This window comes from Muscardinus avellanarius, assembly GCF_963383645.1.
Source record: "Muscardinus avellanarius genome assembly, chromosome: 8".
NCBI classification, from domain to species: Eukaryota; Metazoa; Chordata; class Mammalia; order Rodentia; family Gliridae; genus Muscardinus; species Muscardinus avellanarius.
This window is the reverse complement of record NC_137794.1, coordinates 74,474,753-74,500,162: the sequence shown is the minus strand read 5'-3', so window position 1 is coordinate 74,500,162 and position 25,410 is coordinate 74,474,753.

Here is a 25,410-nt window from a genome sequence, read left to right as displayed (position 1 = left end):
CTATGCCTGCGGCATTACAAGGGAAAACTGTACAAGAAATCCTTTTCCAACAACATAAATTGGGACCTAAGAATAATATGGTTAAAAGCTATGGGTATAGACAAAATGGTCATTTAGTTAACTGTCCACAGAGGCAGAATGCTAGTAATAGATGAGAGCCAGGCTTATGCCCTCGATGTAAAAGAGGGAAGCATTGGCCTAAGGAATGTAAATCAAGGACTGATGAGCAAGGGAATCAGTTCCTGTCGGGAAATGGAAGGTGGGGCCGGCCTCAGGCCCCGCAGCAACAATGTTAGGGGGCACTTCAGACAGCTGTACCACAGCAGGACAACTTTCAACAAAACAAACTAATCAGAACTTATTCCGAGCAACCCCAGGCAGTGCAGGATTGGACCTCTGTGCCTCCACCTATACAGTATTAACTCCCGAAATGGGAATGCAAGCCCTTCCTACTGGCGTTCATGGTCCGTTACCTAAAGGGACAGTAGGATTGTAGTTAGAACGGAGTAGTGTCACCATGAAGGGAATTATAGTAGCCCCTGGCATAGTTGATTCTGACTATGAAGGAGAAATAAAAATTATGATGCATTCTCCTCAAGGGATAGCTGTTATTAACGCAGGCCAATGACTGGCACAATTAGTATTGCTACCTCAGGTGCAAACGAATAATAGTGCTCAGAGACCTAAACGGGGTAAAAAGGGATTTGGTTCATCAGATGGTTTTTGGGTCCAAGCAATTGGAACTCAAAGACCAGAATTGAAATTGTTTATTAATGGGAAAGAATTTTCAGGGTTATTAGACACAGGGGCAGATGTTTCTGTCATAACAGCTGATCTATGGCCTAACAAATGGCCTAAGCATTCTTCCCTCACTCACCTTAAAGGCATAGGACAGATGCAAAACCCCGAACAAAGCAGTGATTGGCTACTTGGAAAGATGAGGAAGGTCATACTGGAGTTTTTCAGCCCTATATTGTTCCAGGACTTCCTGTCAACTTATGGGACCGAGATGTTATGCAGAACATGGGTGCATATCTTTATAGCCCCAGTCCTATAGTGACACAGCAAATGTTAGATCAAGGACTTTTACTGGAAGAAGGTCTAGGGATAAATAATTAGGATGTTATAGAGCCTTTAAAGCTTCATTTACAACGCCCTCGAGCAGGTCTAGGGTGTTTTTAGAAGGGGCTGTTGATAGGCCTGTACTCCATGTTGATCCTATTACTTGGAAAAATGAGGAACCAGTTTGGGTTGATCGATGGCCCCTAACCCTAGAAAAAATAAAAGCCGCGGAGCAGTTAGTACAGGAACAGCTTGTCTGTGGCCACATAGAACATTCTAACTCCCCTTGGAATTCACCCATATTTATCATTAAGAAAAAATCTGGTAATTGGAGACTGTTACAGGATTTAAGGCAAGTTAATAAAACTATGGAATTAATGGGAGCTTTACTGCCTGGACTACCCAATCCATCAGCTATCCCCAAAGACACTTATAAAATAATTTTAGATTTAAAAGACTGCTTTTATATATGATACCTTTAGCACAACAAGATTGTAAGAGATTTGCCTTTAGTGTTCCATCTACAAATTATAGAGCTCCTATGCAAAGGTATCAGTGGAAAGTGCTACCTCAGGGAATGGCCAATAGTTCAACTCTGTGTCAAAAATTTGTTGCAAAGGCTATAGTTACTGTCAGAAGATCCTATAAATCTGTATATATGATACATTATATGGACGATATTTTATTAGCACATAAAGACAAAGGAATTTTGTTGTCAGCAAAAAGTACCAAGAGAACCACCATATACTTACTTAGGAAACATTCTTTATCCCAAGACTATTAAGCCACAAAAAATTCAATTATGTAAAGATAATTTAAAAACCTTAAATGATTTTCAAAAACTTTTAGGAGATATTAATTGGCTAAGACCATATTTAAATATTAGTACTGGAGAATTTAAACCTTTGTTTGATATCTTGAAAGGTGACTCAGACCCAACTTTTTCTCGGATCTTAACAGAGGAAGGATGTGCTGCTCTTAAAAAAGTTGAATTGCTATTGAATGTCAAAGAAAACAGTACATTGATTATACTAAAGAATGGGCTGCTTATATATTAACATCGGCACATACACCCACTGCTGTTTTGTGGCAGGATGGACCATTAATGTGGATACATTTACCCACTACTCCAAGCAGAGTTTTAATGCCGTATTGGGAATTAGTTGCCTGCTTGGTGTGTTCTGTCAGATCAGAATCTATAAAATATTTTGGAAAGGAGCCTTCACTTATTAGTGTTCCTTTTACTAAACAACAAGTACAGTGGCTTTTTCAGAATGCGGATTCATGGGCTATTGCTTTTGCATCCTTTATTGGAGAAATTGACAATCATTTACCTCATGATAAACTATTACAGTTTGTTAATAAACATGCCCTTATATTTCCTAAAATAATTCATACTACTCCCATATCTCAGGCAGTCTTGGTATTTACTGATGTATCCTCAAATGGTAAAACATTTTATGTAATTAATAAACATAGTACTATAATACAAACATCTTTTATGGCTGCTCAGGTTGTAGAATTACATGCAGTAGCGGCTGTTTTTCAACATCTATCTGATATGCCTTTTAATTTATATACAGATAGTTTATATATAGCTAATGCCCTTCAAACATTAGAAACTGTACCATATATTGATACGCATAATAAATTGATAGGTAATTTATTTCTTCAAATTCAAACTCATCTTAACACGCCAACATCCTTGTTTTATTGGGCACATAAGAGCACATTCTGCTTTACCTGGTCCTTTGGCAGAAGGTAATCAAATTGCTGATGAGGCTACAAAATTTGCCCCTCTCAGTTAGAACAAGCTCAATGATCACATTCTTTACATCATCAAAATAGTGCTGGTCTGCGTAAACAGTTTCAAATTACTTGAGAAGCAGCATGACAAATTGTTAAACAATGCCCTATATGTCCAGAGTATTTGCCTGTTCCTCATTTAGGTGTAAATCCACGGGGATTAGTTCACAATAATCTATGGCAAATGGATGTTACACATATTTCTGCCTTTGGTAAACAAAAGTATGTTCATGTGTCTATTGACACTTTTTTCAGGTTTTATTATGGCTACAGCCCAAACTGGGGAGGCTGCTAAGCATGTGATTTCCCATTGTTTGAAATGTTTTTCTTTCTCAGGTCTTCCTACCTGCATTAAAACTGATAATGGTTCAGGATATATAAGTATGGCTTTTAAACGATTTTGCAATACATATAATATTCAACATATTACAGGTATACCCTATAATCCTCAAGGACAGGGCATTGTAGAACGAGCCCATAATTCTTGAAAACAACCCTTTTGAAAATAAATAAAAAGGGGGAGTTATATCCCCATTCACCACAGAACTCTTTAAATCATGCTCTTTTTATTCTTAACTTTTTGAATGCTGACAAAACTGGTCACACAGCAGCAGATAGATATTGGCGTCCATCTTCCAAAACCAATTTTGCTCTAGTAAAATGGAAAGATCCTTGCACAGGAATTTGGAAAGGTCCTGACCCCGTACTAATATGGGGGAGAGGGCATGTTTGTGTGTTTTTTCACAGAATGAAGATAATGCACGTGGATACCTGAGTGGCTTGTGCAACATATAGATCAAGCAAAGATAGAGGACTCTCGGATTAATGCTAATGACTGAAAGATAGAAGACTCTCAGATTAATGCTGAGGACTATAACATGGGCTTACGGTCCAGATCATCCCATACTTCGTCCAGCTGTTTGGGAGCAGCGGGAGATCGCTCTCTTCAGTAACAACTCGCGATTGCTGGGACTTCGTGCTTTGAATTTTGCACCCATTGCGGAAACTTTTGGTTATACTGAACAAAGAACTGTTACAAATGTCGGGAATTTTACACCCATTGAGGAAACTTTTAGTTATGCTGGACAAAGAACTGGTAAAAATGTCGGAAAGATGGGATGTCTACAGTTGACACCTGTGGTATTGCAGACAAGTACAGAGACTGATATTTTGGACAGAGAATTAATAGTACAAAGATTGATAGTATTATTTTGGATAAAGAATTGGTACTTTTGATTATTTTGGACAAAGACTGATAAGTAATTGTGCTATTGAAGGTTTGGTCTTGTGGGGCCCTGGTTACCCAGGGAAAAAATAAAAATTTTAGCCCACTAATAACTTGTTTACTCTGTAAAAACTGATTCAACAGGTAAAAATGATTGTGTTAATTGGAGAAAATGTCTTACTGAAATGCCTATCTTACTAATATTCCCAATACCTTGTTTATTAGAGACTCAGGACAAAGTGTGGTCTCAGGACAAAGTGAGAACAGTTTTTTAGCAGAAGTACACAATTTACCTTTGAAGGGTACCCCCACTTAAGAGGCTGGTAGTCAATGACAGGTAAGATTTCCTTGGGACAAGGAAACCTAAGATAGGATATACAGCTTAGCTCTATATTATCCAAAGATGGGTAATCCTTGATACAAAAAGGAAACAACCTAAGACAGACACAGTCTTTGAATATAGTAAAAAAGGGGGAATTGTTGGGAGCCATTAAGGCCTTCCCCTAGATTGGTGTCTCTGACTCAGCTGACTGTCCTTCGCCCAGAGTCAACAAGGTTTGGGGTTATGGAAAGTTCAAAGAGGTCTGAGAAAGGATCAGGTGGTGATGACACAAGGGTACTGATAGGCCTATCTGTAATGATGTGTTTTGTATTGGTCTTTATTGTATTCTGGTGGTGGTAGCACGAGAATGTTGATTGACTTGTAGCTGTGTATAATACCTCTGGAAAAACAAATTCGGCGTCGGCGTTGGCGCAATAAAGACGAGATTGACCCAGAAGCTGCGTTGGCCAGGAGTGTCCGTGCAATAGAGAATACTGACCCAGGCATAGTCGTCGACCTGTAGGAAATACTGTCCCATGAACAGGGGCCGACCAGTACAGATAGTAGGCTGGCAGCTCCCCCACGTTAGGGTTAAAAATTCTTCATCCTCATGCCTCACTTCAGAACCCCTACTCTAGCTGGCTGGCTCCGGCATACTCCTCTGAAACTATGCTTCTTAATATGATAATCATGTTGCTAAACTCAGCAGGCCTTCCTTTGTCACCATTCAATCAGCAGAATTAGATGTGATCCTTGTTATACTGTCTTCATTTGGCCTTCCACTCAACAGAATCTTCTGACTTTCTTTTGTACCTTTTCCTTTCAAATCTATCTACTTTGTCCTTAAAATCCTTTACTCTTAGAGAAATTCAAGGCTCAGTCATTGGTTCTCTTCTCTATTTGCATCTATTTCCTAAGTGATTTTATCTCTTTTGAAGACTTCGAGCAACATATATAACCATCTATTCTTAAATGTCTATCTCTTCCCTAACCTTCTCTCTCAATCTCCAGACACATACATCTAACTATATATTCTACATCTTCACTTTGAGGGCCAATGCACACTGCAGCCTAAAATATCTCAGACCAAGTTTTAGAATTACTTTCTACTTCTGCAACAAGCTTTTCTGTTACAGTTGTTCACAACTTCATAATTTTATTTGCTCAGGTTCCAAGTCTTTCAGTCATTCTGAGCTGTTTATTTTATATTGGGAATTAAATCCAGGGGCTTTCTACCTCCAAACCATGCTCCCAGCCCTATTTTATTTTTTATTTTGAAATAGGGTCTTGTTCAGTTGCTGGGGCTGGCCTCAAACCTGTGTTCCTCCTATCTCAGCCTTCCTTGTACTGAGATTACAGGTGTGCTCCACCATATCTGGTTATTTTCAGATCTTTTATCTATATTAAATCTGTCAGGAAATCTTGTTGCATCTATCCTCAAAATTTGTCTAGAATCCATACCCACTATGACTGTATCTCTTCATTAATTTTGCTACAAGAGTCTTAAGCTCACTTGTCAACATAATTTTACCTTTCCACTTATTGAAGTCATTTTAATTTTGCACTTATATTTTATAAAATTTATCTGTCACAGTTATTTTGATGCTATTATACATGTAATTTTTAAAATTTTATTTTCCAATTATTTGATGCTAGACTTATAAAATATAATTGATTTTTAAATATTTGTTTTTACCTGGTATTCTGTGACCTTACTAAATTCAGTTTTTAGCTCTAGAAGCATTATTATAAATATTATTTTTTATGTAAACAATCATGAACTCTTCAAAAAGAGACAGTTTTATTTCTTCCCTTTCAGTCTTTATGCTTTTTGTGTTTGCATGTGTGCATTTTTGCAAGCACACACATTTTCACTCTTGTTCCATATTGACTAGGATTGGTGAGTGGAGATAAACTTCTTGCCTTCTGATCTTCTGGGGGAAAAAAACCACTGTCTTTCACCTTGTGTTTATATTTGTAGTTATTTTATACATATACTTCATAGTATTAATAAATTGTCTTCTAGTTCTTATTGACAATTTTTGTTATGAATGCAGTTTGAATTGTGTCAAATAATTTTTCTGCATCTATCAATTTTGTTATATAGTTTTTATTTCTTCATATGATAATATAGTGAATTAAATTAATTGATTATTCACTGTTGAACCAACATTATTCCTAGAATAAGACTATGTTGTGATGTATTATCCTTTTTTTATATTGCTAGACCTGACTGCTAATAATTTTTCAAAGTATTTTTGCATCTTTATTCATGAAGTATTTTTTTTCTGTAGTTTTATTAGAGTGCATTTTTCTGGTATTAGTAATAGGTTTATGTTGGCCTAATATAAAATGAGTTGGCAAGCTTTCCTTTTTCTTACTTTCTCAAAGAGTTGATCTAAAATTATGATTTAGACAGATTTACAAACTTCCTAAATCTTTGGGACATTTCATTCTGTGAAGTCATATTGGCATGGAATTTCCTTTGGGAGACGTTTCAATTTTTTTTAATAGATATAGTGCTATTATAATTACTATCTATCCTTCCATGACTTTGTCCATTTCATCTACCTTTTTCACACATTAGTCATATACACTTTATTTTTTTATTTATTTTTTGGTAGAACTGGGGTTGCTGGAAGCCCTTCTACCTCTGGGCTACACTCCCAGACCTATTTTTACATTTTTTTTTTTTGGAAACAGGGTCTCCTAAGCCAGCGCGCGTGGCTGGCTTCGAACCTGCGTGATCCTCCTGTCTCTGCCTCCCAAGCGCGGGGATCACAAGCGTGCGCCACCACGCCCGCCTCATATATGCTTTAAAATAATAACTGATGTTAGCATCACTTGGACAGCTTTGTATCTGGTTTTGTTGATTTCTTGATTCTTTGACAACAGACCTTTATTTTTCCATATATTTTGTGTCTCATACTTTATTTTTATTTAGGTTGTGTACAGAATAGGAACCGAGGTAAGTAGTATTTTATGATTTGCAATGTCACATCTTCTTTTCTATTGGGCTTTTAGCATGGGGAGTTAAATCAATCTCCATAGTTTCACTGGGTGTGGGCTTTGTTGTTGCAGTAGTTGTATTAGTGTGTCATAGATTTCAAATTCTATAGGAGAAAACTTGCTATATTCTTGTGTAAGTTCTAAATTTCTAGAATGGGGAGGAAAGAGAGTGGTGATTCTGAGGGCTTCCATCCATCCTCAGGTTCATCCTGCTCTTAAGTGAGCTTTACTAAACCCACAAATGGGTTTCTCCCTAGTGGTAGGGAACCATTGAGTTTTACTTGCTTCAAGGCTACTAGTGCTGGCACTGGAAAGCACCTCCATCTTTCTTCTCCTGCTTTGTTATTAGTCAGTTTTGTGTCCTCAAGCCTGAGGAGTAGGCTCCCCTAAAATTCCCGGCCCTTTTTCCTGTGTCAGCTGAACTTTGCCTTGTGTAGTTGCAGGGTTGTGGGTATAATCAAATTTTCTGTTTTTCTTTTATTGTAGCAAAATTTTGCTCTATATTAGCAATAAATCCTGATCACAAGTGCATTTTCTGTCTTCCTCCAGTGATGTGTTTTCTTAGGTTTAATGCAGGGTGGAAAGTGTAGAGTTTCTATGTTATCCCAGCGGCTGGTGACCTTTTTCTTGGAATTTGGGAGCAGGAGTGTTATTAGCCTTTCCCAACATCACTTGGTTTTATTTCTAAACTTTCAGTGACTATCAATATTCAACTGGGATAAGGGAGTCAGTGAAAAAGTTTTACTTTATGAAAGACATGAATCTAGTGCATTACTGGGTTTAAGTCAGTTCCCCATGCTACAGATGATTGTCACATCCATGCCTGTACCCCCAAAGAGGCTCTTTCATGTCTTCTGTCCCCCAATCTTTCTTATGAGCAGCTGGTCAGGGGTGGTGTTAAATTGCTGGTGAATGTGTGCATATTCTCTTTATTCCATAAGCTAAAGGATTTAGGGATTTTTACATTGTCATGCCATCCCGTGTTTAACCTTTATGGATGTATTAAAAATGTAGTAGTTTCTTTTTTACTCACATCTGTGGCAGGCACCTCTTCTTCCCATAGTCTGCCAAGGGCCAAGTGGTTCATAGTTCCCAATTCTTCTTGGAAAAACTTGCTATATTTTGAAGTTCTGTCTACCTAGTTGTTTTGAAATGTTGGCTCTGTGATAGGCTCAGGTCAAATTATGGCTTTATAGATTCTCTAATTTTTATTTGAAGTTTGAATGGGAGTGGCAATCCTTTGAGTCTGTGTGCATCTTAAGTCAAAGGAAAACAATTGTTTTAATCTTTGTATCCTAATTTGGCACTCCTAATTATAGAAAACTTCCAAAAAATATACAAGGATCTTTTAAAAAATTTACATAATCTGCAGAGGCCTTTAGAATTGTCATTGTCTTGATGAGAATTTCACTTCAGGAATATTTGGGTGGTTTCAATTCCAAATTACTTTAAATTGCGGCAATACATTTACAACATCAAGCATTTCTAGCAGCCACCAGGCTCTCTCCATGCTCTTCCCCCCTCAGCCCCTCCACATGCAGTTGCTCTGCCTGGATCTGTCCTGCTTGCTCTTATTCCTCAGGGCAAATTCCTACTTTTCATAACTTATATTACACTTCAAATATATCCTAAATTTTCCTAATCTAAGTGAGACATCTACCTTTCCCACTGTTCTTATAGTACCTTATTCATTCAATGTCATCACTTACCCTTAGTTGGCAATTTACAGACACATTAAGTTATGCATGTATTTAGCCTCTACCCCTTCTTCCCACCCTGTTAGTTACATTGGATCAGAGACCTTGTCCTATCTGTGTTTTTTAACTATATTATTGATGCAGTTTAACTAATGCACAACAGCTGCTCAAAATTTTGTTGAATAAAATTCTTATGAGGTAGAGACTCTTGACAAGGAGAAGCAATGGTAATCAGAGAGATAGAAATTCAAGGCAGCTTTCCAAAGCAAGTGGAGAACAGAAAAAGCTGAAGGACACTTCTGAGACATAGAATCAAAGCCAGGGCCATGGAAGCCCTTGTTTAAGTTTGTCTTTTTTTTGTGTGTGTGTGGTACTGGGGTTCCTGGAAACTCTTCTACCTCCGGGCTACACTCCCAGACCTATTTTAGATTTTTATTTTTGGAAACAGGGTCTCTTAAGCCAGCGTGGCTGGATTTGAACCTGTGTAATTCTCCTGTCTCCACCTCCCAAGCGCGGGGATTACAAGCGTGCGCCACCACACCCGGCTAAATTTGTCTTTTAAATAAGCAGACCAGTCTTTGAGAGTGAGTGAGAAGGCAAGATAAATAGTTGCTTTGAGTTTATCTTTCTATGTGAGCTTATTTGAAAGAAATACACACATAAACTTGAGATGAGGTGATTATGCATAAAAAGTTTTTGTGCACACCTGATCACAGTGGTTTGCTGAAAGAAACATACAGAATCGAATATCATAGCCATATAAATAAACTAACCAGAATTTGGCCACATTAAGTGTTTCATAACAATCAACCCCAAATAAAGAAAAAAAGGCAGATTGTTCATCAAATAGGTAGCAAGATCTGGATCACAATTTGGAGAAAAATACTATAAAGTTGGATTTCAGGTTGATTAATCCAGCAAAATTAATAGACTACTATATAGGAGACTAATTTTTTAAATGCATGGATGAGGAAAGATTTCATAAAGAAAACTGCAGAGGCAAAAATGATGAGATAGAAATTAGATTAATTTGATTATATAAAAATTGAAGAATTATTTTTAATCATGAACATCATGAACAAAAGCAATAGATATAAGAACTGAAACATTATTTACAATGTCTAGAACTGGAAAATATATATCTACAACATATATTGGAATTTTTTAGGTAAATTAGAAAAAAATACAAAAAAAGCCACACTGAAGTATAAGTAGGGTATAGCCTGTTCACAGAAAAAGAACCCTAAAAATGATCAAGCATATATAGGAATGTGTAGTATCAAGTCTAGCTGGGATAATGGAGAAATGAAACATGGTAGACATATGCTATGGTGTATGATGCAGCAGTTAGAAGCCACAGGATAATTTAAAGAGACCTCAAATAATAAAAAAAATTTTTTTTGGTGGTACTGAGGTTACTGGAAACCCTTCTCCGGGCTACACTCCCAGACCTATTTTTATATTTTTTTTATTTGGAAACAGGGTGCCCTAAGCCAGCGCCGATAGCTTTGAACCTGCGCCATCCTCCTGTCTCCGCCTCCCAAGCGGGGGGGATTACAAGTGTGCACCACCACGCCCGGTTCAAAAATTTTAAAAACCTGCTAAACAAAGTCCCAGAACAGTTGTATACAACAACATAAACTATGAACCGATGTTCATCAATGTGGAAAAGAGAGCTAATAATAAAGATGTTAATGATAATAAGTAGCACTTACATATTATGTAGTAGTATGTACCGCATGCAATACTCTGTGTTCTTAATAACTCTGAAATGTATTGTTTTTTCAATACACAATTTGAAAAAATTGAAGTATCAAAGATCAGGTAATCGGTGGACTTTTCAGGATTTGATCTTGGGCCACCACTTACAGAATTCTTCCTCTGCAGCAGTCATAATATGCCTAAGATCTACACAAAAAGCTATAGCACAATATCATTAACAGAAATAAAAAATTCATGTGTTCCAAGCCATAGTACATGTTCTTGTAGGCTACATTAATATTAAATGATATTGAAGCATATTAAATGAAAATATAAAGAAATAATTAAATAAATACATCAACAGAGGGCTCTTGCACAATGCAACAGTGAGTGTGCAAAATGAGGGAGTAAAATTAGCTGAATTCCTTGGATATAGGAGAATATTTTAACTTTTAAAGATATTTGTACAGAAACAAGCTTTTTAAGTGTTGTTAAAAGGAAAGGCCTAGAAGCCAGTCTAGCATGAGCCCTGAAGCACCAATATGCCTGATGAGCAGATGCTAGTGAACAGGGCAACAGAAGACACAGAGAGAAGAATCAGAAAGTAGAAGAGTCAGCAAGATGATAACAAAAGAAGATTCTTTTAGCCATCTTAGCAAGAAGAAATTGGACCTTTTGTTGGGCCTGTATTATTTAATACCCAGCGCAGAGGAATTCACAGTTGAACACTTAAGCATTTTTTTTTTCTTAGTAGTTAGTCTCATTCATGAGGGTAATACAGAACACCAGGGACAGGATTTCTTATCTTTTCTGTGCCTAACTTCAACCTTTCTATAAGCTCTGTCCTCATTCAACAGCTATAAATTTAATTCAAATGAAGAATTTTTCTGTTTGAATTTTGTAGTATGTCTGATAAAAACAGGTTATATTATGAGCAAAAAATATATAACAAAACAGAAATCTCAATGATCAAGGAATTAGAAAAACAAAACAAGATTCAGAGAACAAAATGAAAAAAGTTGGTTGTTTTTCATTCCACACTTTTGTGTACACAAATGTATAAATGTATAGCAACTGCAGATTAGGCTGTGGAAAAAATCTGTATTAGAATTGCTAGAGTAAGATGCTAGGGCAAATAGCAGTGTTGAAAAGTGAATGTGACCTAATTCTTGTTTGGAGGTGGGCATGGTTGCTTGTGGCTTTTGGAAGAGATAGGTTATTAGATTAAACTCATAGAGCACCATGATAACTAATATAAAAAAACAATTGTCCTTAATTTTTTCTTATTAGCTACTTGAATGTCATTTGTTTTATTACAAAAGAACTGAAGGTCTTTTGAAAACTGCTTTGTTACATTTTAAGATAAAGTTAAAATTTTGGGGAAAATATACAAAATCTTTATTTTATTAAGGGAATCCTAAGTGTCTATTATTTTACTCTATTTTTAAAAATAGTCTATTATAATTTCCATGATGACTGATAAATGATAGGTGGGTCACTGAGAAAACTAGTGATCTACAGATCTACAGTTGAAATTAATATAGAAAATAGTCTTCCTGACACTATTTTCTTGCCACAATTGTGCAACTGGTATTTTCAAAATACAACTTATGGCTTTTGCTTTTGTTTTTGATCACAAGTTGTTCTTCCTATAACTGCCCCTGTCTACCTCTGTCTTCCAAAATTAGGTTGTTTCTTTGAAGCTTCCCCCAGATCCCTATATCTATTTCACATTAATAAGTCTACTCAATTCAAATTAAACCCAACTTCTTCTGAGTTTCTATAGTACTTGCTATGATTTGGATAAGTTTTTCCCAGAGGCCCATGTGTTCAATGAGAAAAATAAATAAATAAGAAAACAGATTAAAGAATGAAAAACAAAACGGGACTCACAGAACACAATGAAAAAAGTTGTGTACACAAGTATATAAATGTATAGCAATTGCAGATTAGGCCGTGGGAACAATGTATATCAGATTTGCTATAGTAAGATGCTAGGGCAAATAGTGCTGAGAAGTGAATATGACCTTATTCTTGTTTGGAGGTGGCCATGTGTTAAAGGCTTGTTGCCAGCCTGACATGGTAATTGCAGGTGGTAGAACATTTAAGAGTTGGGGCCTGGTGAAAGGAGGTTAGGTCACTGGGGGTATGCTCTTAAAGGGGATGTTGGTACCTTGGGCCCTTCCCCTCTCTCTCTGTTTCCTAGCTATCATGAGTCTAGACACTCTCTCTGTATTTACTCCCACCATGATGTACTGCCTCACTTCAGGCTCAAAAGCAATGGGTTAATCAACCATAAATAGAAACTTCCAAAACTAAGCCAAAATAAACTTTTCCAATTTTTACATTGATTGTGTCAGGTGTTTTGATACAGTGATGGAAAGCTGACTAACACAGCACTATATTTTAATTCTGTTCTGTGATCTCTCAATTCTTTCTGGGACTAGAATAATTTATGTATATGTGTTTTATCTCCTATTTGTTGATCTTTCCTTTTTCTGTAATTAATGTCCAGACATGGAATATTCTTGGTAAGTGAATACTGATTTGAACTAGGCTTCTTTAAACACATTTAATGCAAATTTTAGCAAGATAAATCTAGTGGTCTTGTGTAAGGTGGATTTGGGACAGGAGGATCATAGGATTTGAAAAATATTTAAAAATGCATTGTGATATTCAGGCATAAGGCAATAAGAATCTAGAAGGGCAGAGAGTATGTGCAGCGGAGAAAATGGTGATTTATTGGGAGATACTAGAGTGAAAATGCCAGATTGTTATGAATAATGATGAGGACAATGATGATGTTAGCAATGGAGATGATAACTTGTATTTGTATAATGGTTTACAATTTACGTAGATGATTCCAAAGCTATGTATGCAGATCTGACTCCTGAGAATCAAGTAAAGGGATATGATAAATAATCATATGTTAAAGTGATAAAATGCATGGCATTCTTGTATTTTTCTGGGAAAGGCTTGTTAAAGTTGGAAAAGATATATAGCATAGAACATGTTGGCAACTTACAATTCAGGTTACTTACAAATCATGGCAATTTGAGAGTTTCTGCACTTCTCTTCTCAGCAGGGGGTAGTCAGAAGATTTATCTGAGAAGCAGTGTGAGAAATCCATTACAACAAGTGCCTTGTAATGAATTACAAATGCCCGTGTTATTTTTAGCAAACATTTATTTAACTCCATGGATTTCATGGAAGCTATGTTATTTCTGTATAAGCAGAGAGACAGAGTAATAGTTCCTTCCACCTGGGGAAACATTGGTTTCCAGCTTGTTTTATATTGTTGCAAAGGCTTCTGAGGGCAAAGGGCACAGGACATTTTTAACAGGAGACCACTGGGTCACATACACTTGTATTACAAGAATGTGGAGCTATAAAGCCCCATGCACAACCTCAGGGACCAAGGTACTCTCCTTATTATTGTATTTATATATTTTAGAATGTGTTGACAAATGTCTTCCCATCCTTTAGTTAGATTGATTGTAATACAAAGCACTATGTCCTTAACTGGTAACTGCTTAAGGGTGTCCCATCACCAGCTAAGAAATGAAGAGATTTAATACATACGATTTTGTGTGTGTGTGTGTGTGGGGGGGTACTGGGGTTCCTGAAAACCCTTCTACCTCTGGGCTACACTCCCAGACCTATTTTTATACTTTTTAAATTTGGAAACAGGGTCTCCTAAGCCAGCGGCTGTCTTGGAACCTGCGTGATCCTCCTGTCTCTGCCTCCCAAGCGCGGGGATTACAAGTGTGCGCCACCATGCCCGGCTTGGCCTTTTTAATTTTAGTAAGAGCAGGGAAGCAGGGAGAGGGAGAGGGAGAGAGAGAGAGAGAGAGAGAGAGAGAGAGAGAGAGAGAGAGAGAGAGAGAGAAACACAATATGGGAAAGTACAGGGGGAACAGGATCTGAATGTACCCTTCTGGGGCACACCCCCAGTGATCTGACTTCTTTCAACTAGGCTCCACCTCTTAACAGGTTCCACCACTTCCAGTACCTCCAAAGGCCTTCAACATGTGGACCTTTGGGGGGATTTCAGATTCAAATAATAGCACTTTGGGGGTATTTTCTTTCTTTATTTGCCTCTGATTTGATTTGTGGGAAGAGCATGATTTGAACTTTGTCCTGCTTGTAGGACAGAGAAGTATTATATTACTTTGAGATATAAATTGGTGCCACCCTCTAGGTCATTCTTTCCTTGTTATGGTGGCAGGGACAAAAGAGTAAAAGGAAATGGTTAGAAGATCAGATATAAGCCAGTTCTTGGGAGAGGAATAAAATCTTCAAATCTCATTTTCCCATGGGAATGAAAGAAGATTGTGTGGGGCTAAAAAGAGACTGACATGCTCCAAGGATTATAGGATGGAGACTGTAGCAAAACTCTCTAAGTAGAGCTGGATCTTTTAGGAGATGGGGTCAGTGTCTTGGCTCAAGTGAAGTCAACTGAGCCTTTTGAGTATTAACTTGATGCTAATGAAATAAGTAAGGTGGTCTTACTAATCCAAGAATCAGGAGAGAAAGGAAACCACAACCATATTTTGTAGCAGCAACTCTAGTTCTCACTGCCTGGTGTGAATGAGGCTGTGACTGCACCGTGAGCAGTAAAAACATTGTATATAAGGAACATTTGGTGGCAAACTTTGGACAAGAATCAAATTTGAATTTGGTGTGATAAATAGGTTGCATTAAGTTGGAAGGGAAAAAAATGAGCTTTGGCTGGTTTATAGTGAGATTATCAGGAAGCTAATAATGTGATCAGTAGGATGGCACCCTGTGAGCTTACATTTCAGCACGTTTGTGTGGTAAGCAGCCACTTTCATATTTTTTAATGGGGTATCATAGAAAAAGATTTACTGAAAAGAATACTAAGCAAAAAATATTTATTTACTAAATAGAAAACACATTAAATCCACTCATTAGCCAATGGATGTGACTTTTAGAAAAGGAGACATGTTATATGAAAGAGGAACATATATTTTTCAGGACTGATATGATTCACACATAAAAACAGGGTAGACAAAGGTTCAAAGACTCTTGATTGACTTGTGTGGTATGTTAGCAAAGTTTCCAAAGAAAATTGAAAGGAGACTCTGATATCCATGATATCTACAACAATTTTGGGACCATTAAAGTATGTGCCTTTTATAATACTTTATTGAATTATTGTAGTTTGCTGAGTAATATGGGATTCAATCTCTTCCACGTATTTATTGCATTATTTTTGTTTCTGATAACCATGCCCCAGGGGTTATTGCAAATGGAGTTTTATACTTGGAAAAATGAATAATAGAAAACATTGAGCAAGAGAATGAAATTAATACATACCAGGATCATACAGTGAAAATGAGGTTTACAATAGAAATTAAAGTATGATCTAAAAATAAACCACAATAAAATCCATTTCCAAGATCACAACTGAACATTATATTGACTTTTCCAATAACAGCTGCATTGTAAAATTGTATAAAGCCACATGTACCAATCTGGAAAATCCAAACATTACGATTAAAGCTGCAGTTGTTTCAATAAATGGTCATATTAACAATCTGATTAATTCCAGGCAATAAAAAAGACATGATTTACACAATGATTTTTTACTTAGATACATCTTATTAAAACATTATAATTTATTAGAATGTCTATTATATACCAATGGAGGCAGAAACTTTTAATGTAAATAAAATTGGAAATATTCGTTGTAAAGAATTACTCAGAAAGCTAACATTTATTGAATGGTACTTTATGCTAGCTGTCATGTTAATTTACTTTTATGCATTATTTTGCTTTTATTTCACAAAAACTCTAAGAGATGTAATTCTTGACCAGTCTGGAGATAAAGAAGCTAAGGTATATAAACGGTTGAGAATTTGCACAAATAAAGAGTCTATTTTATTTTTTCTAAATCTAATATAAAATAAATTATAGGCTTTGAAACACCACCACTTTACAACCATAATAGTAAATGTCAATTCAGGCAAGAATTATTAACAAGCTGGGTGTGGTGGCTCACACTTATAATCCCAGTACTTGGGAGGCTGAGACAGGAGGATCACAGATTCACGGCCAGCCTCAGCTACTGAGTGAGGCCCTCCACAACTTAGTGAAACCTGTTTCAGAATAAAGAATAAAAAATAGGGGTGGGGGTGGAGCTCAGATGCACCTGGGTTCAATCCCTGGTACTACACACATACAAAAAAAAGAATAATTAACAGATTCTAGATGAGTTGAATTTTAATGAGGAACATATATTTACATAGTTTACAAATTACATACTAATAAAAAAGGTAAAAACATATTAACTATGCAGTTCAGATAACGATAGTCAACAAATGATGAAAATTAATGTTCACAATAAGGGGTAAAAGAAACCCTCCATCTCTGGATGTGATTCTCTGAAAAGAACATAGCATCATTTTGTATTATTTAAGCCATGATGCACCATGCAAATATATTCCTGAAGAAAAATCAGTAAACACAGCTGGAGGGTGTTATGGTTTGTGTTTGGTGTCCCCCCAAACCTCATAGATTGAAGGCATGTTGCCATTGTATCAAGGTAGGTTCAGAGGTAGGGCATGAATGGAGGAGGTGGTGTGGCCTTGCACACAGTACTTGTCCTTCATCTCCTCCCCTTTCTCTGCTTCCACCTGCCACGATGTTATGCAGTGTTCCTCTGCCATGTCCCACACCAAGGTTTCTGCGTTGGAGCCAGCTGATTGTGGACTGAACCTCCAGCACTGTGAGACCAAACCTTTCCTCCTCTAGGTTGTTGTTATCAGATATTTTGGTCACAGTGATGAGAAAAGCTGACTAAAACAGAAGGATACTTTATTTTTTTGTACTTTTATTGGTGCATTATAGTCTCACATCATAATATAGTTCGTTGTGATGGTGATACACATGCATACAGCCTAAGTGTGCTCTATGAGGTAATTGGCTATGTTCTTCAAAAATTTTAATGGCATCAAAAACAAAGACTGAAGAAGACCAGCAGAATAGAAGTTGTTAAACTCTTGAGCAAGCTAATGTGATCTTGTCAAATAACTCAGATTACCATGTATTAAGGTTCATTGTTCAGGAGCAGCAGATACTCAAGAAGATGAGAAGGGAAGATATAGCTAAACTGTGAGCCCTGCACAGTTTATTCCAGCCAGTAGAAATTTATATAAAGATACAAAAGGTAAATTCTTTGAAACCTAAACCTGAGAAGGTGCAAAAAAGTAAGCCCAAGACCAATTACTTCCATTATTATGGATGCAAAAATATTAATCAAATAATATGATTGAAAACTCAGCACAGATTATCATGTTAAGACCAAGGTTGTTTTATTTTAGGAAGAAACAGATGTTCACTATATTTGAAACTCACAACTCAGTTTATTAGCAGATCAAAGAAAAATTAAATATAATTATCTTAATGATAAGTGCATTTAACAAATTTAACATCAAGTTTATCTCCATATAAGGATTCTGTAGACTAAAATATATTTTCTTAACATGACTAAGCCAAATCACAGTCAAAGATGAAGATATGAAGTATTCTTACCAAAATTAGAACCTCAGTTCTCCCATTTAATAACATAATATTGTGGATAATATTAATGCTATGTTTTAGAGCTACTTCATTATATTTAATGTGTTTATAAAACATTTCCCATTAAAGATATACATGCGCTCATCAGGTTGTGGATGTAGATTGGTGGTAGAACACTTGTCTAGCATGTGTAAGGTCCTGGTTCAATCCCCAGTACCACACACACACAGACATATACAAAATGTAGCTGTGATACATATTAGGGTACATATACGGTTATGTGTGTGTGCGAAGAGACTTATTTGTTATTTGCAGATATAAAAGATAAGATCCTTAAGGTTGAGAAGTCAAACTATATTTAAAAGATTCATAATGCACATCCGAGTAAAGGCTTATTAAATGGATTACTGTTTGTGATCTTCTAGTTAAAAGCATATAATCGTGAAGATTTTCCAAAAGTGCAGTGAATTATGTGATTTTTATGATTATTATTGTCTTTAAGTTTATTGGTTACCTAAATAGAAATAAAAGCTTCATTATACAGCAGTAATACTAAAATGTCATATAAAGATAAGTTTTATGACATTTAATGCTCAAGTAAAAACTAACACTTATTAGACTAGAAAACAATCTCTAAAAATTATATTTTCTTTGGTATTGGCTCAAGTAAAAACTAACACTTATTAGACTAGAAAACAATCTCTAAAAATTATATTTTCTTTGGTATTGGTATAATTTTATAGTAGTGTCTATGCCAACTAAATAATTTATATCATCTTTTTGTCCTGTAAAATGCTTGGGGAAAATTGTAAGTTAAGCTTTTATTTTTTATTTTTTTCTGTATATTTTATTTAATTTTTTTGGTTATTTTTTATTTTTATTTTATGTGGATCATATTGAAAATGGCATACATTCAGACTGTGCTTGGTGCCCTCCTCTCCGCCCCACTTTGCCTTCCTCCCTCCCAACTATGAGTGTCTAGGTTGACCTTGCTACATTCATACTTTTACACCTATTTGAATGTAGCTCCTCCATTAATCAACCTAAGCCTTCTTCTCCTACCCTTCTATTTTAGCTTTGCTGAGATTTCCCTTCCATTATCTGGAGTTTCTCTGGTATTCCTAATACTCCCTAGTTCGGACATATTAAAGAAAACATATCTCCCTTCTCTTTGAGGGAAAAAATAAACAAAAATACTCTCTTTGGAATGAAGAATACCAGTAAGAAGTAAAAAAGAAGCACCAGTTGAGTTATTTTCACCACCAAAATATATATTTTTGATATACAAAAATTTAGTCATTCTTTAAAAAATGTTCTATGACCTGAAATAACTTAATATGTGACTGGTTCATTTCTGACACAGGCTATGTCTGTCTACCCAGTCTCCTGAATATTTCCTTCCATAACACTTTTAGCTCAGACAGAGGATCCTGCTTTTATTAGAATTTGATATTTCCCAAAACTGTACTTCTGATTTCTATATTAACTATTGTGTAGCTACACTGAAAAAAAAAAATTTTTTTTGTGGTACTGGGGTTTCTGGAAGCCCTTCTACCTCCGGGCTACACTCCCAGACCTATTTTATACTTTTTTTTTATTTTTGGAAATAGGGTCTCTTAAGCCAGTGCAGCTGGCTTCGAACCTGCTTGATCCTCCTGTCTCCGCCTCCCAAGTGCGGGGATTACAAGCATACGCCACCACACCCGGCATACACTGAATTTTTTTATACAAATTTTAGAAAATTCTCTATCTTCCTTTGTAAATGTTAAAAGATTATATATATATATATATATATATATATATATATAGAGAGAGAGAGAGAGAGAGAGAGAGAGAGAGAGAGTTCAATAGGAGGAGAAAAATCCTTGAGGGTGTGGTATTGGAGATAATACATAGTTTCTCCTCCCTTACTTCCTCTCTTGTTTCTGGTCTCCAGGATCTCTTCCTCTTTCTCTTCCTCTTTCTCTTTCTGTCTCGCCACCATGCCCTGAGCACTGAAGGCCTGTCCTGGCATGGACTGACTCTCTGAAGACTCCAGAACTGTGAACAAGTCTGCCTCCCTCTAAGATATATGGCCAGTTGCTTTTATTACAGCAGTGAGAATGCTGACCAAAACACAGGTGAGCCTCAGACTTGATCTAGAGGCACAAGGATCCAGGGGAAAGCATGGACCAGTGCCTTTATTATAAGTGCTATGGGAAGGAATGGACAAGGCCAAATAGGCAGCTGAGCAAGCTCAGGATCAGGTTAGCAGACATGGGATACAGATGGTCCCTAGTTTTCTGGTACCTGATCCTGGTGTTATTTAGGAAAGAGGAATAGTGGCTTGGATGTGGAAACTGAAGGAAGTGGTTGGGAATTATAAGATCCACATTGTTTGGTTTGTCAATAAAAGGCATATTCTTAGGCAAGTCATTTTCTGTGCTTAAGTACTAACTGGGCTTAGGAAGGACAATCTCTCCCTTTTCAGTGAGGCCTCAGATACAAGGGCATTAGCAATACAGAAAAGAGCTGGGGCTGCCTGTAATCACCATATTTTGGAGGCTGAAATAAGGGGATTTCAGGTTTGAAGACAGCCTTGATGATTTAGTGAGGCCTTCAATAACTCAGTGAGACCCTGTTTCAAAATAAAAACAAAATAAAACAGGGCTGAGGGTGTAGCTCAGAGATAGAACTCCACTGGTTCAATCATTAGTATTACACACACACACACACACACACACACACACACACACACACACACAAACACACACAACACAAAAGAAGGAAATAAGAGTTAGCACATGCTCCTTTGCTACATTACATTCATAGAAAGTGTTTTCTGCAGTGCAGAAATCACTTTTCTGTATTTGCTGACACCAGGCCCCTCCTGTTATATACACTACTTTCTACTGCAATAGCTTTACCAGTTATCTGTCAACTTTTTACCATGTACTGATTTTATGCTTTTGGGTTAGTTATGATAGGTGAGATGTTAACAGTGTAATTATCTGGGCTATAAATTTTATGAGGATCAATACAAAGTTATTTAAAACAGAAGTCCTTAAAAATACCAAATATATTTAAAGTATTGCTGCTGTCAGTGTGTAATAATTTCTCAAGGCCATTTTAGCTCCTTAGGATTGCATAAAAGCTCTGACCTCTGAATCTGAAGAGTAGCTCTTCCCTTCAAGTCCTTTGATGAACTCAAAGTGATAAATTGAGAAGAAAGCATAGCGCCAGGCTCATTCCAGATGCTTGGCCTTTTTCTTTTTCAGTGAAATTTATTTTGCAACATAAACCAAAGTAATTTAAGTATCAGGAAGCCCATAGAGGATGAGTACATGTTGACTTTCTGAAAGTGAAGTTTAGATATTAAAAAGTTTATATATTAAAAAGTGTTCCTTTCTTGAATATCGATTATTTTACGATGAAGAAAAGGGAGGTTTAGGTTTCTGCTACTCCAGGAAATAGTATTTATATAGTTAATTACTCAATACTCTTCAATTTCGATTCAGTGTCTTCCTCTGTGCTTATTTAGTTATATATAAATAACTCATAATTTCTTTTCATATTGATGACTTCCTTTAATAAGTGGGTTGCTCATTATATTCCGCGATCAAGCCTCGTAATTTCTTATAAGCCACAAAATATTGTAAGGTTGCATCTCTTTCATATCTTAAGGTATCTTGAGGTCTGCAAAAAGGAAAGATGTTAAATGATGTCCTTTGTGCCTTTCATTTATATATTTTTACTTTTTAAATGGTGCATTGCAGTCGTACATCTTAATGGAGTACAAGAAAGTAGAGGCATATATGCACACTTCACTCATTCCAATTCCCATCCCTCCCCCTCCCTCCTGCTCATGTTTGGCCTAATGATTGACTTTGATATGGTTTTGAGTACACATCATGTACGTTAGGGAATTCCCCTATTCCTCTCTCCCATCCCCCTCAGCTAGGTCACCTTATTTGCCCCTCTCTGTTTTTTCCTTCTTTGTCTAGAGTTTCTCCTCTACCCTTGTGCCTTTTAATAGTGTGGCCATAAATACTCATTTTTCTATGGAGTCAAAATGATGAATAACTGCTGTACTTAGTCATATATTTGCAGTGGCAAATTAGTACTTCTTGAGTGCAGAAATCCACATTAAGCTGCCTTTGAACAAGCTCCCTTAGTCTTTAATACTAGAACTGCAATGAAACAACTTGTGTTAGCAATATGAATTCACTCTGAAATGGTATTAAAAGAATGGTGCTCATCAGCCAGGAACATAGGAGACTGATGGATTTCAAGTTCCAAGCCTTAAAACTAAATACTATTTAAAAACTGGTTCTCTGATAGGAATATATAATAAGAAGCACATTGTTTCTAATGGAAACAGTTACCATTTTCATATATTAGCTTAATATTGTTAGGGAAATTAAGATAAAACACTGAGATTCACTATATTTTGAGCCATGATCTCTAATAAAAAATTAGTTATATGTGAATATGTTTTTTTTCAAGAATTTTTATAAATTATAGATTGTTATCCAGTTAAAAATATACATATTTTGTGTGTGGAACTGGGGATCAAACTCAGGGCCATTTTACCTCTGAGCTACACTCCTGGCCCTATTTTCTCTTCTTTATTTTGAAACAGGATCTCACTAAGTTGTAAAGGGCCTCACAAGTTGCTGAGACTGGCCACAAACCTGCAATCCTTCTGTCTCAGCCTCCCAAACACTGGAATTACAAGTGTGCACCACCACGCCCGACTAAAAAATACATTTTTTGCAGAGGTTTTTCCCTTACATATTTTAATATACTAGAACCTTGGAGATAATTTTGAAGAAGAAATATTATGGGAAACTAACTTGTAAGGGTTTCCTACCTTCCCACCATATTTCTTTCTCTTTTCTCTCTGCTTCAATTACATAATAAGTTAATAAAATAGAAATACAAAATCTGGTTTACTTTTTCCAATGAAAATCAAGTTTACATCTCTCTTATTTTCATTGCAATATTGTCCCATTTTGCAAATGGGGCCACTGAAAAAAGGTGAATTGTGTCTAAGTACATATTTGAAACAAGGTGAAATAGGAATTTGAAATTCTTCTTCTTCTTCTTCTTCTTCTTCTTCTTCTTCTTCTTCTTCTTCTTCTTCTTCTTCTTCTTCTTTCTTCTTCTTTCTTCTTTCTTCTTCTTTCTTCTTGCTTTTTTCCTTCTCCTTTTTTCCCTCTCTCCTCTCCTCTCCTCTCCTCTCCTCTCCTCTCCTCTCCTCTCCTCTCCTCTCCTCTCCTCTCCTCTCCTTTCCTTTCCTTTCCTTTCCTTTCTTTTCCTTTCCTTTCCTTTATAGGTTCTGGGAATTGAACCCATGGTAATTTTAACTCTGAGCAATACCCCCAGCTGCTTTTGTTTTTGTAATTGAAATGGTCTCACTGAGTTGCTGAGGCTAGCCACAAACCTGTGATCCTTCTGTCTCAGCCTCCCAAGTACCAGGATATTAAGTGTGTATGCACCACCATGCCTAGTGGTCTTATAGTTTCTATAAGTTTCTATAAGACCACTGCCTCATTTTAGAGTTGACCAAGAAAATGTGTTAAAGAGATGTTATTTATTTAAGATTGCTAAACTATTTAACGGTGAACCTGAAGCACCTGATAACTCGGTGCTTTTTTTTACTGAACTCAATTGTTCATATAACCACTACTTGAAAACTTTTCCCAAGTTCATATCATGCCAAGAAAAAAATTAAGCTATTATTATAAGCATAATAAGATGATTTGTGATTGTGGTATCACTATTTAAGGAACAGCTGTCTAGGAAGGCAAATGAAGAACTAATATTTTCAAGTCAGATCCCATTTTTAAAAATCTGTTACTGTTTCAACCTGTAGCTGCTTAAGATTCTTATATTCACCTTCTTTAACCAAGAACTTCAAACATTTGATCAGTATGACACACCAAATCAACCCCAAAACATTAAAATAGAACAAATCAAGTTACACTGGCTCCAAAATTTTAGTTTGTTGCTTAATAAAAATAAATCACTTGAATTCCAAAGAGATAGGTGCTAGAATTTTTCTTTCATATCAGAAATAAAAATAGAAAAATTTTAACTATTTGAATAAAGATCAATTATCAATAATAAAATCTTAATTTATCATCAAATTTTCATTTAATTTCTCAGTAGAGTACTGTCTAGTCTTTACCATATGCTATCCTACCCATGCTGTCAATAAATTATAATATTATTTTAATACTTCTAAAATTGATTTTAGCATGCAGAACTTTACAGCAATTTAGGTCACAACTGTAGTCCTCTTGGCCTCTACTCTGAAGCCTTCAATACAAGGAACAATTATTTCCCTCTTTTTAAAACTTCTTAAACACATTAAGCAGAATATTTCTTAAATAGTAGATATTTTTCCAACTGTACAATAGAAAAAAGAATTTACAATAAACCCAGTCAATTTTCTTCTTTACTATGTTACTTATATTTACCCACTTTTGTACTTTTTTCTTTTTTTGTGGTACTGGGGATGGAATACTTCTACCTCTGGGCTACACTCCCAGACCTATTTTATATTTTATTTGGAAACAGGGTCTCTTAAGCCAGCAAGGCTGGTTTTGAACCTGTGTGATCCTCCTGTCTCTGCCTCTCAAGTGCGGGGATTACAAGCATGCGCCACCACGCCCGGTCACTTTTGTACTTTTTGAGAAAGAATAAATTATTTTAAATAAATTCTAATTTATTTTCAAAATAATAAGGGTGTTATATAAAATATGCATAAGTTTTATCAACCACAAAATTCAAATCTCTATCAATTTATTAGTTAAAAAGTTAGTGATACCAAAGAATTTGCCAATATACACATGCAAGAATAACTGAAATCTAACTACAGCAGGCAAATTCATTGTTAGTCACAGAGAGAGAACTCTAATAAAAAATCAACTTGCATTTATAATCAATTACATAGTGTGTGTGTGTGTGTGTGTGTGTGTGTGTGTGTGTGTGTGTGTTTACTGGGGATTGAACCCAGGGGCACTTTACCTCTGGGCTACACCCGAGTCCTATCTTAT